The sequence below is a fragment of the Camellia sinensis genome, chromosome 14, assembly GCF_055761805.1.
Source record: "Camellia sinensis isolate YWXY chromosome 14, ASM5576180v1, whole genome shotgun sequence".
In the NCBI taxonomy this organism is placed as follows: domain Eukaryota; kingdom Viridiplantae; phylum Streptophyta; class Magnoliopsida; order Ericales; family Theaceae; genus Camellia; species Camellia sinensis.
The window spans coordinates 102,988,009-103,003,667 of NC_138974.1; the positions used below are offsets into that span (position 1 = coordinate 102,988,009).

Here is a 15,659-nt window from a genome sequence, read left to right on the forward strand (position 1 = left end):
GTCCGATTTTTAGACCATTCAATCGCCTTCGCCGCATTTTCGACAAATTTCTCCCTTTTAAACCATTTTCAGATTATCCTGTTTCATTCTATTTCATTTTTTTTCCCGTCTGCTGCTTAAAACAATAAAGTCGCAGTTAATCCTCGGGTGCGATCATACCAACACTAATGCACCGTATCCCATCAGAACTCCGCAATTAAGCGTGATTGGGCGAGAGTAGTACTAGGATGGGTGACCCCCTGGGAAGTCCTCGTGTTGCACCCCTTTTGTCCCTTTTTCCACCCTCCACCTTTTTTTTTTCTCTGGACAGCCTGTCCGATTTTTAGCCCATTCAATCGCCTTCGCCTCCTTTTCGACAAATTTCTCCCTTTTAAACCATTTCCAGATTATACTGCTCCATTAAATTTCATTTTTTTTCACGTCTACTGCCTAAAACAATAAAGTCGCGGTTAATTTTCGGGTGCGATCATACCAGCACTAATGCACCGGATCCCATCAGAACTCCGCAGTTAAGCGTGCTTGGGCGAGAGTAGTATTAGGATGGGTGACCCCCTGGGGAGTCCTCGTGTTGCACCCCTTTTGTCCCTTTTTCCAACCCCCCCCCTCTTTTTTTTTTCCCAGACAGCCTGTCCGATTTTTATCCCATTCAATCGCCTTCGCCTCCTTTTCGACAAATTTCTCCCTTTTAAACCGTTTCCAGATTATCCTGTTCCATTCAATTTCATTTTTTTTCCCGTCTACTGCTTAAAACAATAAAGTCGCGGTTAATGTTCGGGTGCGATCATACCAGCACTAATGCACCGGATCCCATCAGAACTCCGCAGTTAAGCGTGCTTGGGCGAGAGTAGTACTAGGATGGGTGACCCCTTTGGAAGTCCTCGTGTTGCACCCCTTTTGTCCCTTTTTCCAACCCCCACTTTTTTTTTTTTTTTCCCCGGACAACCTGTCCGATTTTTTGCCCATTCAATCGACTTCGCCTCCTTTTCGACAAATTTCTTCCTTCTAAACCATTTCGAGATTATCCTGTTCCATTCAATTTCATTTTTTTTCCAGTCTACTGCTTAAAACAATAAAGTCGCGGTTAATCTTCGGGTGCGATCATACCAGCACTAATGCACCGGATCGCATCAAAACTTCGCAGTTAAGCGTGCTTGGCTGAGATTAGTACTAGGATGGGTGACCCCCAGGGAAGTCCTCGTGTTGCAACCCTTTTGTCCCATTTTCCACCCCGCCCTTTTTTTTTTCCCGGACAACCTGTCCGATTTTTAGCCCATTCAATCGTCTTCACCTCCTTTTCGACTAATTTCTCCCTTTTAAACCATTTCCAGATTATCCTGTTCCATTCAATTTCATTTTTTTTCACATCCACTGCTTAAAAAAATAAAGTTGCGGATAATCTTCGGGGGCGATCATACCCTCACTAATGCACCGGATCCCATCGGAACTCCGCAGTTAAGCGTGCTTGGGCGAGAGTAGTACTAGGATGGGTGACCCCCTGGGAAGTCCTCGTATTGTACCCCTTTTGTCCGCTATTCCACCCCCTCCCTTTTTTTTTTTTTTCCCCGGACAGCCTGTCCGATTTTTAGCCCATTCAATCGCCTTCGCCTGCTTTTCGACAAATTTCTCCCTTTTAAACCATTTCCAGATTATCCTGTTCCATTCAATTCCATTTTTTTTCCCGTCTACTGCTTAAAACAATAAAGTCGTGGTTAATCTTCGGGTGCAATCATGCCAGCACCAACTCATCAGATCCCATCAGAACTCCGCAATTATGCGTGCTTGGGCGAGAGTAGTACTATGATGGGTGACCCCCGGGGAAGTCCTCGTGTTGCACCCCTTTTGTCCCTTTTTCCACCCCGCCCCCTTTTTTTTTTTCCCGGACAGCCTGTCCGAATTCTAGCCCATTCAATCGCCTTCGCCTCCTTTTCGACAAATTTCTCCCTTTTAAACCATTTCCAGATTATCCGGTTCCATTCAATTTCATTTTTTTTCCCGTCTACTGCTTAAAACAATAAAGTCGCGGTTAATCTTCGGGTGCGATCATACCAGCACTAATGCACCGGATCCCATCAGAACTCCGCAGTTAAGCGTGCTTGGGCGAGAGTAGTACTATGATGGGTGACCCCCGGGGAAGTCCTCGTGTTGCACCCCTTTTGTCCCTTTTTCCACCCCGCCCCCTTTTTTTTTTTCCCGGACAGCCTGTCCGAATTCTAGCCCATTCAATCGCCTTCGCCTCCTTTTCGACAAATTTCTCCCTTTTAAACCATTTCCAGATTATCCGGTTCCATTCAATTTCATTTTTTTTCCCGTCTACTGCTTAAAACAATAAAGTCGCGGTTAATCTTCGGGTGCGATCATATCAGCACTAATGCACCGGATCCCATCAGAACTCCGCAGTTAAGCGTGCTTGGGCGAGTGTAGTACTAGGATGGGTGACCCCCTGGGAAGTCCTCGTGTTGCACCGCTATTGTCCGTTTTTCCACCCCCCCCATTTTTTTTTTTCCCCGGACAGCCTGTCCGATTTTTCACCCAGTCAATCGCCTTCGCCTCTTTTTCGACAAATTTCTCCCTTTTAAACCATTTCCAGATTATCCCGTTCCATTCAATTTCATTTTTTTTCTGGTCTACTGCTTAAAACAATAAAGTCGCGGTTAATCTTCGGTTGCGATCATACCAGCACTAATGCACCGGATCCCATCAAAACTTCGCAGTTAAGCGTGCCTGGGCGAGAGTAGTACTAGGATGGGTGACCCCCTGGAAAGTCCTCATGTTGCAACCCTTTTGTCACTTTTTCCACACTCCCTTTTTTTTTTTTTCCCCGGACAGCCTATCCGATTTTTAGCCCATTCAATCGCCTTCGCCTCCTTTTCGACAAATTTCTCCCTTTTAAACCATTTCCAGATTATCCTGTTGCATTCAATTTCAATTTTTTTCCCGTCTACTGCTTAAAACAATAAAGTCGCGGTTAATCTTCGGGTGCGATCATACCAGCACCAATGCACTGGATCCCATCAGAACTCCGCAGTTAAGCGTGCTTGGGCGAGAGTAGTACTAGGATGGCTGACCCGATGGGAAGTCCTCGTATTGCACCCCTTTTGTCCCTTTTTCCAACCCCCCCCCCCGTTTTTTTTTTCCCTGGACAACCTGTCCGATTTTTAGCACATTCAATCGCCTTCGCCTCCTTTTCGACAAATTTCTTCCTTCTAAACCATTTCGAGATTATCCTGTTCCATTCAATTTCATTTTTTTTCTTGTCTACTGCTTAAAACAATAAAGTCGCGGTTAATCTTTCGGTGCGATTATACCAGCACTAATGCACCGGATCGCATCAGAACTTCGGAGTTAAGCATGCTTGGGCGAGAGTAGTACTAGGATGGGTCACCCCCTGGGAAGTCCTCGTGTTGCACCCCTTTTGTCCCTTTTTCCACCCCCCCTCTTTTTTTTTTCGCCGGACAACCTGTCCGATTTTTAGCCCATTCAATCGCCATCGCCTTCTTTTCGACAAATTTCTTCCTTTTAAACCATTTCCAGATTGTCCTGTTCCATTCAATTTCATTTTTTTTCCCGTCTACTACTTAAAACAATAAAGTCGCGGTTATTCATCGGGTGCAATCATACCAGCACTAATGCACCGGATCCCATAAAAACTCCGCAGTTTAGCGTGCTTGGGCGAGAGTAGTACTAGGATGGGTTACCCCGGGGAAGTCCTCGTGTTGCACCCCTTTTGTCCCTTTTTCCACCCCCCCATTTTTTTTTTCCCCGGACAGCCTGTCCGATTTTTCACCCATTCAATCGCCTTCGCCTCCTTTTCGACGAATTTCTCCCTTTTAAACCATTTCCAGATTATCGTGTTCCATTCAATATCATTTTTTTTCCCGTCTACTGCTTAAAACAATAAAGTCGCGGTTAATCTTCGGGTGCGATCATACCAGCACTAATGCACCGGATCCCATCAGAACTCCGCAGTTAAGCGTGCTTGGGCGAGAGTAGTACTAGGATGGGTGACCTCCGAGGAAGTCCTCGTGTTGCACCCTTTTGTCCCTTTTTCCACCCCCCTTTTTTTTTTCCCCCAGACCGCCTGTCCGATTTTTAGCCCATTCAATCGCCTTCGCCTCATTTTCAACAAATTTCTCCCTTTTAAACCATTTCCAGACTATCCTGTTCCATTCAATTTCATTTTTTTCCCGTCTACTGCTTAAAACAATGAAGTCGCGGTTAATCTTCGAGTGCGATCATACCAGCACTAATGCACCGGATCCCATCAGAACTCCGCAGTTAAGCGTGCTTGGGCGAGAGTAGTACTAGATGGGTGACCCCCTGCGAAGTCCTCGTGTTGCGACCCTTTTGTCCCTTTTTCCACCCCCCCTTTTTTTTTCCCCGGACAGCCTGTCCGATTTTTAGCCCATCCAATCGCCTTCACCTCCTTTTCGACAAATTTCTCCCTTTTAAACCACTGCAGATTATACTGTTCTATTCAATTTCATTTTTTTCCCGTCTATTGGTTAAAACAATAAAGTTGCGATTATTCTTCGGGTGCGATCATATCAGCACTAATGCACCGGATCCCATCAGAACTCCGCAGTTAAGCGTGCTTGGGCGAGAGTAGTACTAGGATAGGTGACCCCCCGGGAAGTCCTCGTGTTGCTCCCCTTTTGTCACTTTTTCCACCCCCCTTTATTTTTTTTTTCCCCGGACAGCCTGTCCGATTTTTAGCCCATTCAATCGCCTTCGCCTCCTTTTCGACAAATTTTTCCCTTTTAAGCCATTTTCCAGATTATCCTGATCCATTCAATTTCATTTTTTTTCCTATCTACTGCTTAAAACAACAAAGTCGCGGTTAATCTTCGGGTGCGATCATACCGGCACTAATGCACCGGATCCCATCAGAACTCCGCAGTTAAGCGTGCTTGGGCGAGAGTAGTACTGGGATGCGTGACCCCTTGGGAAGTCCTCGTGTTGCACCCTTTTGTCCCTTTTTCCACCCCCATTTTTTTTTTTCCCCGGACAGCCTGTCCTATTTTTAGACCATTCAATCACCTTCGCCTCCTTTTCGACAAATTTCTCCCTTTTAAACGATTTCCAGATTATCCTGTTCCATTCAATTTCATTTTTTTTCCCTTCTACTGCTTAAAACAATAAAGTCGCGGATAATCTTCGGGTGCGATCATACCAGCTCTAATGCACTGGATCCCATCAGAACTCCGCAGTTAAACGTGCTTGGGTGAGAGTAGTACTAGGATGGTTGACCCCCTAGGAAGTCCTGGTGTTGCACCCCTTTTCTTCCTTTTTCCACCTGCCCCCCATTTTTTTTTTCCCCGGACAGCCTGTCCGATTTTTAGACCATTCAATCGCCTTCGCCTCCTTTTCGACAAATTTCTCGGTTTTAAACCATTTCCAGATTATCCTGTTGCATTCAATTTCCTTTTTATTCGCGTCTACTGCTTAAAACAATAAAGTCGCGGTTAATCTTCGGGTGCGATCATACCAGCACTAATGCACCGAATCCCATCAGAACTCCGCAGTCAAGCGTGCTTGGGCGAGAGTAGTACCGGGATGGGTGACCCCCTGGGAAGTCCTCGTGTTGCACCCCTTTTGACCCTTTCTCCACCCCCGCCCTTTTTTTTTTCCCCCGGACAGCCTGTCCGATTTTTAGCCCATTCAATCGCCTTCGCCTCCTTTTTGACAAATTTCTCCCTTTTAAACCATTTCCAGATTATCCTGTTCCATTCAATTTCATTTTTTTTCCCGTCTACTGCTTAAAACAATAAAGTCGCGGTTAATCGTCGGGTGCGATCATACAAGCACTAATGCACCGGATCCCATCAGAACTCCGTAGTTAAGCGTGCTTGGGCGAGAGTAGTACTAGGATGGGTGACCCCCTAGGAAGTCCTCGTGTTGCACCCTTTTTGTCCCTTTTTCCACCCCCGCCCTAGTTTTTTTTTTCCCCCGGACAGCCTGTCCGATTTTTAGCCCATTCAATCGCCTTTGCCCCATTTTCGACAAATTTCTCCCTTTTAAACGATTTCCAGATTATCCTGTTCCATTCAATTTCATTTTTTTCCCGTCTACTACTCAAAACAATAAAGTCGCGGTTAATCATCGGGTGCGATCATACCAGCACTAATGCACCGGATCCCATCAGAACTCTGCAGTTAAGCGTGCTTGGGTGAGAGTAGTACTAGGATGGGTGACCCCCTGGGAAGTCCTCGTGTTGCACCCCTTTTGTCCCTTTTCCACCCCCTCGTTTTTTTTTTCCCCGGACAGCCTGTCTGATTTTTAGCCGATTCAATCGCCATCGCCTCCTTTTCGACAAATTTCTCCCTTTTAAACCATTTCCAGATTATCCTGTTCCATTCAATTTCATTTTTTTTTCCGTCTAATGCTGAAAACAATAAAGTCGCGGTCAATCTTCGGGTGCGATCATACCAGCACTAATGCACTGGATCCCATCAAAACTCCGCAGTTAAGTGTGCTTGGACGAGAGTAGTACTAGGATGGGTGACCCCCTGGGAAGTCCTTGTGTTGCACCCCTTTTGTCCCTTTTTCCACCCCCCCCTTTTATTTTCCCCGGACAGCCTGTCCGATTTTTAGCCCATTCAATCGCCTTCGCCACCTTTTCGACAAATTTATCCCTTTTAGACCATTTCGAGATTATCCTGTTCCATTCAATTTCATTTTTTTTCCCTTCGACTGCTTAAAACAATAAAGTCGCGGTTAATCTTCGGGTGCGATCATACCAGCACTAATGCACCGGATCCCATCAGAACTCCGCAATTAAGCGTGCTTGGGCGAGAGTAGTACTAGGATGGGTGACCCCTTGGGAAGTCCTCGTGTCGCTCCCCTTTTATCTCTTTTTCCACCCCGCCCCCTTTTTTTTTTTTTTTCCCGGACATCCTGTCCGATTTTTAGCCCATCCAATCGCCTTCGCCTCCTTTTCGACAAATTTCTCCCTTTTAAACCATTTCCAGATTATCCTGTTCCATTCAATTTCATTTTTTTTCCCAGCTACTGCTTAAAACAATAAAGTCGCGGTTAATCTTCGGGTGCAATCATACCAGCACTAATGCACCGGATCCCATCAGAACTCCGCAATTAAGCGTGCTTGGGTGAGAGTAGTACTAGGATGGGTTACCCCCTGGGAAGTCCTCGTGTTGCTCCCCTTTTGTCCCTTTTCCCACCCCGCCCCATTTTTTTTTTTTCCCGGACGGCCTGTCCGATTTTTAGCCCATTCAATCGCCTTCGCCTCCTTTTCGACAAATTTCTCCCTCTTAAACCATTTCCAGATTATCCTGTTTCATTCAATTTCATTTTTTTTCCCGTCCACTGCTTAAAACAATAAAGTCACGGTTAATCTTCGGGTGCGATCATACCAGCACTAATGCACCGGATCCCATCAGAACTCCTCAGTTAAGCGTGCTTGGGCGAGAGTAGTACTAGGATGGGTGACCCCTTGGGAAGTCCTCGTGTTGCAACCCTTTTGTTCCTTTTTCCACCCCCCCCCCCTTTTTTTCTTTTCCCCGGACAGCCTGTCCGATTTTTAGCCCATTCAATCGCCTTCGCCTCCTTTTCGACAAATTTCTCCCTTTTAAACCATTTCCAGATTATCCTATTCCATTCAATTTCATTTTTTTCCCGTCTACTGATTAAAACAATAAAGTCGTGGTTAATCATCGGGAGCGATCATACCAGCACTAATGCACCGGATCCCAACAGAACTCCGCAGTTAAGCGTGCTTGGGCGAGAGGAGTACTAGGATTTTTGACCCCTTGGGAAGTCCTCGTGTTGCACCCCATTTGTTCCTTTTTCCGACCCCCCCCTTTTTTTTTTTCCCAGGACAGCCTGTCCGATTTTTAGCCCTTTCAATCGCCTTCGCCTCATTTTCGACAAATTTCTCCCTTTTAGACCATTTCCAGATTATCCTGTTCCATTCCATTTCACTTTTTTCCCGTCTACTGCTTAAAACAATGAAGTCGCGGTTAATCTTCGGTTGCGATCATACCAGCACTAATGCACCGGATCCCATCAGAACTCCGCAGTTAAGCGTGCTTGGGCGAGAGTAGTACTAGGATGGGTGACCCCCTGGGAAGTCATCGTGTTGCACCCCTTTTGTCCCTTTCCCCCCCCTTTTTTTTTTCCCCGGACAGCCTGTCCGATTTTTAGCCCATTTAATCGCCTTCGCCTCCTTTTCGACAAATTTCTACCTTTTAAACCATTTCCAGATTATCCTGTTCCATTCAATTTCATTTTTTTTCCCGTCTACTGCTTAAAACAATAGAGTCGCGGTTAATCATCGGGTGCGATCATACCAGCACTAATGCACCGGATCCCATCAGAACTCCGCAGTTAAGCGTTCTTGGGTGTGAGTATTACTCGGATGGGTGACCCCCTGGGAAGTCCTCGTGTTGCCCCCCTTTTGTCCCTTTTTCCACCCCCCCCTTTTTTTTTTCCCAGGACAGCCTGTCCGATTTTTAGCCCATTCAATCGCTTTCGCCTCATTTTCGACAAATTTCTCCCTTGTAAACCATTTCCAGATTATCCTATTCCATTCCATTTCTTTTTTTTCCCGTCTACTGCTTAAAAAAATAAAGTCGCGGTTAATCTTCGGGTGCGATCATATCAGCACTAATGCACCGGATCCCATCAGAACTACGCAGTTAAGCGTGCTTGGGTGAGAGTAGTACTAAGATGGGTGACCCCCTGGGAAGTCCTCGTGTTGCACACCTTTTGTCGCTTTTTCCACCCCACCCTTTTTTTTTACCCCGGACAGCCTGTCCGTTTTTTAGCCCATTCAATCGCCTTCGCCTCCTTTTCGACAAATTTCTCCTTTTTAAACCATTTCCAGATTATCCTGTTCCATTCAATTTCCTTTTTTTTCCCGTCTACTGCTTACAACAATAAAGTCGCGTTTAATCTTCGGGTGCGATCATACCAGCACTAATGCACCGGATCCCATCAGAACTCCGCAGTTAAGCGTGCTTGGGCGAGAGTAGTACTTGGATGGGTGACCCCTTGGGAAGTCCTCGTGTTGCACCCCTTTTGTCCCATTTTCCCTACCCCCCTTTTTTTTTTTTCTCGGACAGCCTGTCCGATTTTTAGCCCATTCAATCGCCTGCGCCTCATTTTCGACAAATTTCTCCCTTTTAAACCCTTTCCAGATTATCCTATTCCATTCAATTTCATTTTTTTTCCCGTCTACTACTTAAAACAATAAAGTCGCGGTTAATCTTCGGGTGCGATCATACCGGCACTAATGCACTGGATCCCATCAGAACTCTGCAGTTAAGCGTGCTTGGGCGAGAGTAGTACTAGGATGGGTGACCCCCTGGGAAGTCCTCGTGTTGCCCCCCTTTTTCCAACCCCCCCCCCCTTTTTTTTTTTTCCCCGGACAGCCTGTCCGATTTTTAGCCCATTCAATCGCCTTCCCCTCCTTTTCGACAAATTTCTCCCTTTTAAACCATTTCCAAATTATCCTGTTCCATTCAATTTCATTTTTTTTTCCGTCTACTGGTTAAAACAATAAAGTCGCGGTTAATCTTCAGGTGCGATCATACCAGCACTAATGCACCAGATCCCATTAGAACTACGCAGTTAACCGTGCATGGGCGAGAGTAGTACTAGGATGGGTGACCCCCTAGGAAGAACTCGTGTTGCACCCTTTTTGTCACTTTTGCCACCAACCCCCTTTTTTTTTTTTTCCCCGGACAGCCTGTTCGATTTTTAGCCCATTCACTCGACTTCGCCTCCTTTTCGACAAATTTCTCCCTTTTAAACCATTTCCAGATTATCATGTTCCATTCAATTTCATTTTTTTTCCCATCTACTGCGTAAAACAATAAAGTCGCGGTTAATCTTCGGGTGCGATCATACCAGCACTAATGCACCGGATCCGATCAGAACTCCGGAGCTAAGCGTGCTTGGGCGAGAGTAGTACTAGGATGGGTGACCCCCTGGGATGTCCTCGTGTTGCACCCCTTTTGTCCCTTTTTCCACCCCCCCATTTTTTTTTCCCGGACAGCCTATCCGATTTTTAGCCCATTCAATCGCCTTCGCCTCCTTTTCGACAAATTTCTCCCTTTTAAACAATTTCCAGATTATCCTGTTCCATTCAATTTCATTTTTTTTTCCGCCTACGGCTTAAAACAATAAAGTCGCGGTTAATCTTCGAGTGCGATCATGCCAGCACTAATGCACCGGATCCCATCAGAACTCCGCAGTTAAGCGTGCTAGGGCGAGAGTTGTACTAGGATGGGTGACCCCCTGTGAAGTCCTTGTGTTGCCCCCCTTTTGTCCCTTTTTCCAACCCCCCCCCCTTTTTTTTTTCCCCGGACAGCTTGTCCGATTTTTAGCCCATTCAATCGCCTTCGCCTCCTTTTCGACAAATTTCTCCATTTTAAACCATTTCCAGATTTTCCTGTTCCCTTCAATTTCATTTTTTTTCCCGTCTACTGCTTAAAACAATAAAGTCGCGGTTAATCTTCGGGTGCGATCATACCAGCACTAATGCACCGGATCCCACCAGAACTCCGCAGTTAAGCGTGCTTGGGCGAGAGTAGTACTAGGATGGGTGACCCCCTGGGAAGTCCTCGTGTTGCACCCCTTTTGTCCCTTTTTCCACCCCCCTTTTTTTTTTCCCGGACAGCCTGTCCGATTTTTAGCACATTCAATCGCCTTCGCCTCGTTTTCGACAAATTTCTCCCTTTTAAACCATTTCACGATTATCCTGTTTCATTCAATTTCATTTTTTTTCCCGTCTACTACTTAAAACAATAAAGTCGTGGTTAATCTTCGGGTGTGATCATACCAGCACTAATGCACCGGATCCCATCAGAACTCCGCAGTTAAGCGTGCTTGGGCGAGAGTAGTACTGGGATGAGTGACCCCCTGGGAAGTCCTCGTGTTGCACCCCTTTTGTCCCTTTTTCCACCCCCCCTTTTTTTTCCCCAGACAGCCTGTCCGATTTTTAGCCCAATCAATCGCCTTCGCCTCGTTTTCGACAAATTTCTCCCTTTTAAACAATTTCCAGATTATCCTGTTCCATTCAATTTCATTTTTTTTTTCCGCCTACGGCTTAAGACAATAAAGTCGCGGTTAATCTTCGAGTGCGATCATGCCAGCACTAATGCACCGGATCCCATCAGAACTCCGCTGTTAAGCGTGCTAGGGCGAGAGTTGTACTAGGATGGGTGACCCCCTGGGAAGTCCTCGTGTTGCCTCCCTTTTGTCCCTTTTTCCAACCCCCCCCCCCCCTTTTTTTTTTTTCCCCGGACAGCCTGTCCGATTTTTAGCCCATTCAATCGCCTTCGCCTCCATTTCGACAAATTTCTCCATTTTAAACCATTTCCAGATTATCCTGTTCCCTTCAATTTCATTTTTTTCCCATCTACTGCGTAAAACAATAAAGTCGCGGTTAATCTTCGGGTGCGATCATACCAGCACTAATGCACCGGATCCCATCAGAACTCCGGAGCTAAGCGTGCTTGGGCGAGAGTAGTACTAGGATGGGTGACCCCCTGGGACGTCCTCGTGTTGCACCCCTTTTGTCCCTTTTTCCACCCCCCATTTTTTTTTTCCGGGAAAGCCTGTCCGATTTTTAGCCCATTCAATCACCTCCACCTCCTTTTCGACAAATTTCTCCCTTTTAAACCATTTCAAATTTTCCTGTTCATTCAATTTCATTTTTTTTCCCGTCTACTGCTTAAAACAATAAAGTCGCGGTTAATCTTCGGGTGCGATCTTGCCAGCACTAATGCACCGGATCCCATCAGAACTCCGCAGTTTAGCGTGGTACGGCGAGAGTTGTACTAGGATGGGTGACACCCTGGGAAGTCCTCGTGTTGCACCCCTTTTGTCCCTTTTTCCACCCCCTCCTTTTTTTTTTTTTTTCCCCGGACAGCCTGTCCGATTTTTAGCCCATTCAATCACCTTCGCCTCCTTTTCGACAAATTTCTCCCTTTTAAACCATTTCCAGATTATCCTGTTTCATTCAATTTTTTTTTTCCTGTCTACTACTTAAAACAATAAAGTCGCGGTTAATCTTCGGGTGGGATCATACCAGCACTAATGCACCGGATCCCAACAGAACTGCGCAGTTAAGCGTGCTTGGGCAAGAGTAGTACTGGGATGAGTGACCCCCTGGGAAGTCCTCGTGTTGCACCCCTTTTGTCCCTTTTTCCACCCCCTTTTTTTTTTTTCCCCGGCCAGCCTGTCCGATTTTTAGCCCATTCAATCACCTTCGCCTCCTTTTCGACAAATTTCTCCCTTTAAAACCATTTCCAAATTATCCTGTTCCATTCAATTTCATTTTTTTTCCCGTCTACTACTTAAAACAATAAAGTCGCGGTTAATCTTCGGGTGCGATCATGCCAGCACTAATGCACCAGATCCCATCAGAACGCCGCAGTTAAGCATGCTAGGGCGAGAGTTGTACTAGGATGGGTGACCCCCTGGGAAGTCCTCGTGTTGCACCCCTTTTGTCCCTAATTCCAACCCCCCCGTTTTTTTTTTTTCCCTGGACAGCCTGTCCGATTTTTAGCCCATTCAATTGCCTTCGCCTCCTTTTCGACAAATTTCTCCCTTTTGAACCATTTCCAGATTATCCTGTTCCATTCAATTTCATTTTTTTCCCCGTCTACTGCTTAAAACAATAAAGTCGCAGCTAATCTTCGGGTGCAATCATACCAGCACTAATGCATCGGATCCCATCAGAACTCCGCAGTTAAGCGTGCTTGGGCGAGAGTAGTATTGGGATGGGTGACCCCTTGGGAAGTCCTCGTGTTGCACCCCTTTTGTCCCTTTCTCCACCCCCTCTTTTTTTTTTTCCCCAGACAGCATGTCCGATTTTTAGCCCATTCAATCGCCTTCGCCTCGTTTTCGACAAATTTTTCCCTTTTAAACCATTTCCAGATTATCCTGTTTCATTCAATTTCATTTTTTTTCCCGTCTACTACTTAAAACAATAACGTCGCGGTTAATCTTCGGGTGGGATCATACCAGCAATAACGCACCGGATCCCAACAGAACTCCGCAGTTAAGCGTGCTTGGGCGGGAGTAGTATTGGATGGTGACCCCCTGTGAAGTCCTCGTGTTGCACCCCTTTTGTCCCTTTTTCCACCCCCCCCGATTTTTTTTTTCCCTGGACAGCCTGTCCGATTTTTAGCCCATTCAATCGCCTTCGCCTCCTTTTCGAAAAATTTCTCCCTTTTAAACCATTTCCAGATTATCCTGTTCCATTCAATTTCATTTTTTTTCCCGTCTATTGCTTAAAACAGTAAAGTCGCGGCTAATCTTCGGGTGCGATCATTCCAGCACTAATGTACCGGATCCCATCAGAACTCCGCAGTTAAGCGTGCTTGGGCGAGAGTAGTCCTAGGATGGGTGACCCCCGGGAAGTCCTCGTGTTGCACCCCTTTTGTCCCTTTTTCCACCCCCCCCCACTTTTTTTTTTCCCGGACAGCCTGTCCGATTTTTAGCCCATTCAATCGCCTTCGCCTCCTTTTCGACAAATTTCTCCCTCTTAAACCATTTCCAGATTATCCTGTTCCATTCAATTTCATTTTTTTTCCCGTCTACTGCTTAAAACAATAAAGTCGCGGTTAATCTTCGGGTGCGATCATACCAGCACTAATGCACCGGATCCCATCAGTACTCCGCAGTTAAGAGTGCTTGGGCGAGTGTAGTACTGGGATGGGTGACCCCCTGGGAAGTCCTCGTGTTGCACCCCTTTTGTCTATTTTTCCACTCCCCCACCTTTTTTTTTTCCCCCGGACAGCCTGTCCGATTTTTAGCCCATTCAATGGCCTTCGCCTCCTTTTCGACAAATTTCTTCCTTCTAAACCATTTCCAGATTATCCTGTTCCATTCAATTTCATTTTTTTCCCGTCTATTGCTGAAAACAATAAAGTCGCGATTAATCTTCGGGTACGATCATACCAGCACTAATGCACCGGATCCCATCAGAACTCCGCAGTTAAGCGTGCTTGGGGGAGAGTAGTACTAGGATCGGTGAACCACTGGGAAGTCCTCGTGTTGCACCCCTTTTGCCCCTTTTTCAACACCCCCCCCCTTTTTTTTTTCCCCGGACAGCCTGTCCGATTTTTAGCCCATTCAATCGCCTTCGCCTCCTTTTCGACAAATTTCTCCCTTTTAAAACATTTCCAAATTATCCTGTTCCATTCAATTTCATTTTTTTTCCCGTCTACTGCTTAAAACAATAAAGTCGCGGTTAATCTTCGGGTGCGATCATACCAGCACTAGTGCACCGGATCCCATCAGAACTCCGCAGCTAAGCGTGCTTGGGCGAGAGTTGTACTAGGATGGGTGACCCCCTGGAAAGTCCCCGTGTTGCACCCCTTTGGTCCCTTTTTCCACCCCCCCTTTTTTTTTTTTTCCCGGACAGCCTGTCCGATTTTTAGCCCATTCAATCGCCTTCGCCTTCTTTTCGACAAATTTCTCCCTTTTAAACCATTTCCAGATTATCCTGTTCCATTCAATTTCATTTTTTTTCCCGTCAACTGCTTAAAATAATAAAGCCGCGGTTAATCTTCTAGTGCGATCATACCAGCACTAATGCACCGGATACCATCAGAACTCCGCAGTTAAGCGTGCTTGGACGAGAGTAGTCCTAGGATGGGTGACCCCCTGGGAAGTCCTCGTGTTGCACCCCTTTTCTCCCTTTTTCCACCCCCCCACTTTTTTTTTTCCCGGACTGCCTGTCCGATTTTTAACCCATTCAAGCGCCGTCGCCTCATTTTCGACAAATTTCTCCGTCCTAAACCATTTCCAGATTATCCTGTTCCATTCAATTTCATTTTTTTCCCGTCTACTGCTTAAAACAATAAAGTCGCGGTTAATCTTCGGGTGCGATCATACCAGCATTATTGCACTGGATCCCATCAGAACTCCGCAGTTAAGCGTGGTTGGGCGAGAGTAGTACTAGGATGGGTGACCCCCTGGGAAGTCCTCGTGTTGCACCCCATTTGTCCCTTTTTCCACCCCCCCCTTTTTTTTTTCCCCGGACAGCCTGTCCGATTTTTAGCCCATTCAATCGCCTTCGCCTCCTTTTCGACAAATTACTCCCTTTGAAACCATTTCTAGATTATCCTGTTCCATTCAATTTCATTTTTTTCCCGTCTATTGCTGAAAACAATAAAGTCGCGATTAATCTTCGGGTACGATCATACCAGCACTAATGCACCGGATCCGATCGGAACTCCGCAGTTAAGCGTGCTTGGGCGAGAGTAGTACTAGGATCGGTGAACCCCTGGGAAGTCCTCGTGTTGCACCCCTTTTGCCCCTTTTTCCACACCCCCCCCCCTTTTTTTTTTGTTTCCCCGGACAGCCTGTCCGATTTTTAGCCCATTCAATCGCCTTCGCCTCCTTTTCGACAAATTTCTCCCTTTTAAACCATTTCCAAATTATCCTGTTCCATTCAATTTCATATTTTTTCCCGTCTACTGCTTAAAACAATAAAGTCGCGGTTAATCTTCGGGTGCGATCATACCAGCACTAGTGCACCGGATCCCATCAGAACTCCGCAGTTAAGCGTGTTGGGCGAGAGTAGTCCTAGGATGGGTGACCCCTTGGGAAGTCCTCGTGTTGCACCCCTTTGGTCCCTTTTTCCACCCCCCCCTTTTTTTTTTTCCGGACAGCCTGTCCGATTT

At 46.2% G+C, this 15,659-nt stretch overlaps 48 non-coding genes and 2 pseudogenes across 48 annotated transcripts; all 50 read left to right on the forward strand.

Annotated features, from left to right (window-relative positions):
* The first annotated feature begins 145 nt into the window (after positions 1-145).
* On the forward strand, positions 146-264 carry LOC114275829 (5S ribosomal RNA). Its single transcript, XR_003633863.2, has one exon. It is a non-coding gene; the product is annotated as a 5S ribosomal RNA (ribosomal RNA).
* A 194-nt stretch (positions 265-458) lies between these two features.
* LOC114276059 (5S ribosomal RNA) lies at positions 459-577 on the forward strand. Its single transcript, XR_003634062.2, has one exon. It is a non-coding gene; the product is annotated as a 5S ribosomal RNA (ribosomal RNA).
* Positions 578-773: 196 nt separating this feature from the next.
* LOC114275960 (5S ribosomal RNA) lies at positions 774-892 on the forward strand. The gene has a single exon (XR_003633988.2). It is a non-coding gene; the product is annotated as a 5S ribosomal RNA (ribosomal RNA).
* A 198-nt stretch (positions 893-1,090) lies between these two features.
* On the forward strand, positions 1,091-1,209 carry LOC145812293 (5S ribosomal RNA). Its single transcript, XR_014355829.1, has one exon. It is a non-coding gene; the product is annotated as a 5S ribosomal RNA (ribosomal RNA).
* Positions 1,210-1,401: 192 nt separating this feature from the next.
* LOC145811700 (5S ribosomal RNA) lies at positions 1,402-1,520 on the forward strand. The gene has a single exon (XR_014355235.1). It is a non-coding gene; the product is annotated as a 5S ribosomal RNA (ribosomal RNA).
* Positions 1,521-1,718: 198 nt separating this feature from the next.
* Positions 1,719-1,837, forward strand: LOC145812306 (5S ribosomal RNA). Its single transcript, XR_014355843.1, has one exon. It is a non-coding gene; the product is annotated as a 5S ribosomal RNA (ribosomal RNA).
* Positions 1,838-2,032: 195 nt separating this feature from the next.
* Positions 2,033-2,151, forward strand: LOC145809715 (5S ribosomal RNA). Its single transcript, XR_014353277.1, has one exon. It is a non-coding gene; the product is annotated as a 5S ribosomal RNA (ribosomal RNA).
* Positions 2,152-2,346: 195 nt separating this feature from the next.
* LOC145810739 (5S ribosomal RNA) lies at positions 2,347-2,465 on the forward strand. Its single transcript, XR_014354295.1, has one exon. It is a non-coding gene; the product is annotated as a 5S ribosomal RNA (ribosomal RNA).
* Positions 2,466-2,660: 195 nt separating this feature from the next.
* On the forward strand, positions 2,661-2,779 carry LOC145811898 (5S ribosomal RNA). The gene has a single exon (XR_014355429.1). It is a non-coding gene; the product is annotated as a 5S ribosomal RNA (ribosomal RNA).
* A 195-nt stretch (positions 2,780-2,974) lies between these two features.
* LOC145811169 (5S ribosomal RNA) lies at positions 2,975-3,093 on the forward strand. The gene has a single exon (XR_014354718.1). It is a non-coding gene; the product is annotated as a 5S ribosomal RNA (ribosomal RNA).
* A 198-nt stretch (positions 3,094-3,291) lies between these two features.
* On the forward strand, positions 3,292-3,410 carry LOC145812085 (5S ribosomal RNA). The gene has a single exon (XR_014355611.1). It is a non-coding gene; the product is annotated as a 5S ribosomal RNA (ribosomal RNA).
* A 194-nt stretch (positions 3,411-3,604) lies between these two features.
* Positions 3,605-3,722, forward strand: LOC145812173 (5S ribosomal RNA). Its single transcript, XR_014355699.1, has one exon. It is a non-coding gene; the product is annotated as a 5S ribosomal RNA (ribosomal RNA).
* Positions 3,723-3,915: 193 nt separating this feature from the next.
* Positions 3,916-4,034, forward strand: LOC145810072 (5S ribosomal RNA). The gene has a single exon (XR_014353638.1). It is a non-coding gene; the product is annotated as a 5S ribosomal RNA (ribosomal RNA).
* Positions 4,035-4,224: 190 nt separating this feature from the next.
* On the forward strand, positions 4,225-4,342 carry LOC145811756 (5S ribosomal RNA). Its single transcript, XR_014355289.1, has one exon. It is a non-coding gene; the product is annotated as a 5S ribosomal RNA (ribosomal RNA).
* Positions 4,343-4,531: 189 nt separating this feature from the next.
* Positions 4,532-4,650, forward strand: LOC145811201 (5S ribosomal RNA). The gene has a single exon (XR_014354748.1). It is a non-coding gene; the product is annotated as a 5S ribosomal RNA (ribosomal RNA).
* A 196-nt stretch (positions 4,651-4,846) lies between these two features.
* LOC145810741 (5S ribosomal RNA) lies at positions 4,847-4,965 on the forward strand. The gene has a single exon (XR_014354297.1). It is a non-coding gene; the product is annotated as a 5S ribosomal RNA (ribosomal RNA).
* Positions 4,966-5,156: 191 nt separating this feature from the next.
* LOC145812078 (5S ribosomal RNA) lies at positions 5,157-5,275 on the forward strand. Its single transcript, XR_014355603.1, has one exon. It is a non-coding gene; the product is annotated as a 5S ribosomal RNA (ribosomal RNA).
* Positions 5,276-5,471: 196 nt separating this feature from the next.
* On the forward strand, positions 5,472-5,590 carry LOC145810779 (5S ribosomal RNA). Its single transcript, XR_014354335.1, has one exon. It is a non-coding gene; the product is annotated as a 5S ribosomal RNA (ribosomal RNA).
* Positions 5,591-5,785: 195 nt separating this feature from the next.
* LOC145810822 (5S ribosomal RNA) lies at positions 5,786-5,904 on the forward strand. Its single transcript, XR_014354377.1, has one exon. It is a non-coding gene; the product is annotated as a 5S ribosomal RNA (ribosomal RNA).
* Positions 5,905-6,101: 197 nt separating this feature from the next.
* Positions 6,102-6,220, forward strand: LOC145810259 (5S ribosomal RNA). The gene has a single exon (XR_014353835.1). It is a non-coding gene; the product is annotated as a 5S ribosomal RNA (ribosomal RNA).
* Positions 6,221-6,412: 192 nt separating this feature from the next.
* Positions 6,413-6,531, forward strand: LOC145811426 (5S ribosomal RNA). Its single transcript, XR_014354968.1, has one exon. It is a non-coding gene; the product is annotated as a 5S ribosomal RNA (ribosomal RNA).
* A 192-nt stretch (positions 6,532-6,723) lies between these two features.
* Positions 6,724-6,842, forward strand: LOC145810604 (5S ribosomal RNA). Its single transcript, XR_014354165.1, has one exon. It is a non-coding gene; the product is annotated as a 5S ribosomal RNA (ribosomal RNA).
* Positions 6,843-7,041: 199 nt separating this feature from the next.
* On the forward strand, positions 7,042-7,160 carry LOC145811464 (5S ribosomal RNA). The gene has a single exon (XR_014355004.1). It is a non-coding gene; the product is annotated as a 5S ribosomal RNA (ribosomal RNA).
* A 196-nt stretch (positions 7,161-7,356) lies between these two features.
* LOC145810755 (5S ribosomal RNA) lies at positions 7,357-7,475 on the forward strand. The gene has a single exon (XR_014354311.1). It is a non-coding gene; the product is annotated as a 5S ribosomal RNA (ribosomal RNA).
* A 197-nt stretch (positions 7,476-7,672) lies between these two features.
* LOC145812245 (5S ribosomal RNA) lies at positions 7,673-7,791 on the forward strand. The gene has a single exon (XR_014355775.1). It is a non-coding gene; the product is annotated as a 5S ribosomal RNA (ribosomal RNA).
* Positions 7,792-7,985: 194 nt separating this feature from the next.
* On the forward strand, positions 7,986-8,104 carry LOC145810720 (5S ribosomal RNA). Its single transcript, XR_014354277.1, has one exon. It is a non-coding gene; the product is annotated as a 5S ribosomal RNA (ribosomal RNA).
* A 188-nt stretch (positions 8,105-8,292) lies between these two features.
* LOC145811897 (5S ribosomal RNA) lies at positions 8,293-8,411 on the forward strand. The gene has a single exon (XR_014355428.1). It is a non-coding gene; the product is annotated as a 5S ribosomal RNA (ribosomal RNA).
* Positions 8,412-8,603: 192 nt separating this feature from the next.
* Positions 8,604-8,722, forward strand: LOC145811806 (5S ribosomal RNA). Its single transcript, XR_014355338.1, has one exon. It is a non-coding gene; the product is annotated as a 5S ribosomal RNA (ribosomal RNA).
* Positions 8,723-8,915: 193 nt separating this feature from the next.
* LOC145809124 (5S ribosomal RNA) lies at positions 8,916-9,034 on the forward strand. Its single transcript, XR_014352618.1, has one exon. It is a non-coding gene; the product is annotated as a 5S ribosomal RNA (ribosomal RNA).
* A 194-nt stretch (positions 9,035-9,228) lies between these two features.
* Positions 9,229-9,347, forward strand: LOC145810758 (5S ribosomal RNA). The gene has a single exon (XR_014354314.1). It is a non-coding gene; the product is annotated as a 5S ribosomal RNA (ribosomal RNA).
* Positions 9,348-9,537: 190 nt separating this feature from the next.
* LOC145812190 (5S ribosomal RNA) lies at positions 9,538-9,656 on the forward strand. Its single transcript, XR_014355716.1, has one exon. It is a non-coding gene; the product is annotated as a 5S ribosomal RNA (ribosomal RNA).
* Positions 9,657-9,853: 197 nt separating this feature from the next.
* Positions 9,854-9,972, forward strand: LOC145811352 (5S ribosomal RNA). Its single transcript, XR_014354895.1, has one exon. It is a non-coding gene; the product is annotated as a 5S ribosomal RNA (ribosomal RNA).
* Positions 9,973-10,163: 191 nt separating this feature from the next.
* On the forward strand, positions 10,164-10,282 carry LOC145811674 (5S ribosomal RNA). The gene has a single exon (XR_014355209.1). It is a non-coding gene; the product is annotated as a 5S ribosomal RNA (ribosomal RNA).
* A 196-nt stretch (positions 10,283-10,478) lies between these two features.
* LOC145809744 (5S ribosomal RNA) lies at positions 10,479-10,597 on the forward strand. The gene has a single exon (XR_014353306.1). It is a non-coding gene; the product is annotated as a 5S ribosomal RNA (ribosomal RNA).
* Positions 10,598-10,787: 190 nt separating this feature from the next.
* On the forward strand, positions 10,788-10,906 carry LOC145810486 (5S ribosomal RNA). The gene has a single exon (XR_014354053.1). It is a non-coding gene; the product is annotated as a 5S ribosomal RNA (ribosomal RNA).
* A 191-nt stretch (positions 10,907-11,097) lies between these two features.
* LOC145811781 (5S ribosomal RNA) lies at positions 11,098-11,216 on the forward strand. Its single transcript, XR_014355314.1, has one exon. It is a non-coding gene; the product is annotated as a 5S ribosomal RNA (ribosomal RNA).
* A 200-nt stretch (positions 11,217-11,416) lies between these two features.
* On the forward strand, positions 11,417-11,535 carry LOC145810634 (5S ribosomal RNA). The gene has a single exon (XR_014354195.1). It is a non-coding gene; the product is annotated as a 5S ribosomal RNA (ribosomal RNA).
* Positions 11,536-11,724: 189 nt separating this feature from the next.
* LOC145812360 (5S ribosomal RNA) lies at positions 11,725-11,843 on the forward strand (annotated as a pseudogene).
* Positions 11,844-12,038: 195 nt separating this feature from the next.
* Positions 12,039-12,157, forward strand: LOC145812215 (5S ribosomal RNA). The gene has a single exon (XR_014355741.1). It is a non-coding gene; the product is annotated as a 5S ribosomal RNA (ribosomal RNA).
* A 192-nt stretch (positions 12,158-12,349) lies between these two features.
* Positions 12,350-12,468, forward strand: LOC145811874 (5S ribosomal RNA). The gene has a single exon (XR_014355407.1). It is a non-coding gene; the product is annotated as a 5S ribosomal RNA (ribosomal RNA).
* A 196-nt stretch (positions 12,469-12,664) lies between these two features.
* On the forward strand, positions 12,665-12,783 carry LOC145810678 (5S ribosomal RNA). The gene has a single exon (XR_014354237.1). It is a non-coding gene; the product is annotated as a 5S ribosomal RNA (ribosomal RNA).
* Positions 12,784-12,976: 193 nt separating this feature from the next.
* On the forward strand, positions 12,977-13,093 carry LOC145812340 (5S ribosomal RNA; annotated as a pseudogene).
* Positions 13,094-13,288: 195 nt separating this feature from the next.
* Positions 13,289-13,406, forward strand: LOC145811702 (5S ribosomal RNA). Its single transcript, XR_014355237.1, has one exon. It is a non-coding gene; the product is annotated as a 5S ribosomal RNA (ribosomal RNA).
* Positions 13,407-13,601: 195 nt separating this feature from the next.
* On the forward strand, positions 13,602-13,720 carry LOC145810011 (5S ribosomal RNA). The gene has a single exon (XR_014353578.1). It is a non-coding gene; the product is annotated as a 5S ribosomal RNA (ribosomal RNA).
* A 195-nt stretch (positions 13,721-13,915) lies between these two features.
* Positions 13,916-14,034, forward strand: LOC145812304 (5S ribosomal RNA). Its single transcript, XR_014355841.1, has one exon. It is a non-coding gene; the product is annotated as a 5S ribosomal RNA (ribosomal RNA).
* Positions 14,035-14,230: 196 nt separating this feature from the next.
* On the forward strand, positions 14,231-14,349 carry LOC145811050 (5S ribosomal RNA). The gene has a single exon (XR_014354600.1). It is a non-coding gene; the product is annotated as a 5S ribosomal RNA (ribosomal RNA).
* Positions 14,350-14,543: 194 nt separating this feature from the next.
* Positions 14,544-14,662, forward strand: LOC145811969 (5S ribosomal RNA). The gene has a single exon (XR_014355497.1). It is a non-coding gene; the product is annotated as a 5S ribosomal RNA (ribosomal RNA).
* Positions 14,663-14,854: 192 nt separating this feature from the next.
* LOC145811220 (5S ribosomal RNA) lies at positions 14,855-14,973 on the forward strand. Its single transcript, XR_014354766.1, has one exon. It is a non-coding gene; the product is annotated as a 5S ribosomal RNA (ribosomal RNA).
* Positions 14,974-15,165: 192 nt separating this feature from the next.
* LOC145812246 (5S ribosomal RNA) lies at positions 15,166-15,284 on the forward strand. Its single transcript, XR_014355776.1, has one exon. It is a non-coding gene; the product is annotated as a 5S ribosomal RNA (ribosomal RNA).
* Positions 15,285-15,485: 201 nt separating this feature from the next.
* Positions 15,486-15,603, forward strand: LOC145811884 (5S ribosomal RNA). Its single transcript, XR_014355416.1, has one exon. It is a non-coding gene; the product is annotated as a 5S ribosomal RNA (ribosomal RNA).
* The last annotated feature ends 56 nt before the right edge of the window (positions 15,604-15,659 follow it).